Below are 1665 nucleotides of genomic sequence, written 5' to 3'. Positions count from 1 at the left end.
TGAATGGCAGCATCAGACTGGGAATCAACATGTCTAGCTAAAAATCTTGAGAATGATTTACAAAGTATTAGGGGCGGTGGTTACTAATGGACTCCGGTGGCGCTCTCGGCTCATAATCCAGGCATGGCACAAACCAGTTCCGAAGAGTTTGCCCTAAGCATCCCCCGAGTGTCCTTGGACACGAAAAACACCGGCAAATATGCGCAAAACCAACAAGCGCAGCGGAGGATGGGCAAATGGGTAAAAAGCGACGCAGAAGTACAAAAGAAAGGAGTGGAGCGGGCAGGGAGGGTGCCTGAAGAGCATCCCATTCCATTAGTGGTTGCCTCAATAAGGCGAGAACCTTGCCATATGCAGTGGCAAAAGCAAGTGCTGTGGGCGACGCTGGGGGACTCAGTACAACATTTCGTAGGTCCATGGGCTGCTTCCGGTCGCTGGCCGCAGAAAAAGGCAGCAACGCACACGTAGCTCCGCACCTAACCAGGAGGGTTGGGATTGTGTCACCCGCACCGCGGTCCCCTTGCGGATTTTCATGGGTGAGTCTGGGCAGGTTCAGTGCGGGAGTAACGCTCCAAATGCCTCGGAATGGGAGGGATAGGATTAGAATTGAAAGCACGAGGAGAAAAGCTGATTGAGGCAACGGGGTCTCCGGTTTTCTTGAATAGATGGAGAAATTGGCCCAGGTTGAAGAGGCCACCGCTGTGTGCTTTCTCTGGCATAGCTGAGTGTTCAGGCTGAGGGGGTGCAAACCGCTGAACATCACCAGGGACGCACATAGAACGGCCTTCAGAAGGGTGGGTTAGCCACAGGGGAAGAGGGCTTTGGGATAACATCCTCCGTGGAGGACGCGTTGTGAGATCGGGGTGAACCACATGTGAAATGGTTGTTAATTGTATGTCTCGAGTACCGCATTTCTCCAACCGGGGCCATCTGGATGTGGCAAATGATGACGCGGGGGGGATTTGGCCCCAATCGCGAGTTGGGTGGGGGATATGGGAGGGGATGAAGGGGGTGATAGGGGGACAGCCTAACGAGAGGCCTGCCTTGCCAGCTGGCGGACATGGGAGAGTTTTTGCAGAGAGAAAGCCATCTAGGCGGGCATTGATGGCGGGGCAAACCCGCCGTCCGCACCCGTAGGACAGACAGCCATGGAGGAGGGGGGGTGAAAACAATTGATGGCAGGGCAGAGAGACGAGAGGAGGTAGCATTTGTTTCAAATTTGTGGAGACACAAGCCGCGAACGAATAGCTACTGCCGGAAAAGAAAACAGGAGTAGTGCCAAGGATTGTTACAAGGCACAAATTAGCTTGGATTTTACAAGCAGAACAAACGGTTGGGAGGACCAAGACCACCTTCATAGCTATTGTCAAGGAGGGACTGCACAAGGTGGAGACAGGGTCCATGTCGGATAATACGTTTGAGTTTGCAAGTGTTAGGTCAGAAAAGAAAGCTTGGTATCAGCAACCTAAACGGGTCGACCAATGTAGAAGATGCCCGTCTTCAAAGAGTCGCGATCAGAAGGGGTGGGGAAGGAGTTGGTCTCGTAGAAGAGAAGTTGATTTGATCATTTTTCAATTATGTCAAGTGATACAAGTCTGCGTCGTGTGTGCCCGAGAGGGGACGCAGAGCCGATTGCTGTTAGGGACTACACTATACTCTAGCCAT

Source organism: Cyprinus carpio, chromosome B14, assembly GCF_018340385.1.
Source record: "Cyprinus carpio isolate SPL01 chromosome B14, ASM1834038v1, whole genome shotgun sequence".
Classification (NCBI taxonomy): domain Eukaryota; kingdom Metazoa; phylum Chordata; class Actinopteri; order Cypriniformes; family Cyprinidae; genus Cyprinus; species Cyprinus carpio.
Note: the sequence above shows the minus strand (reverse complement) of the source record.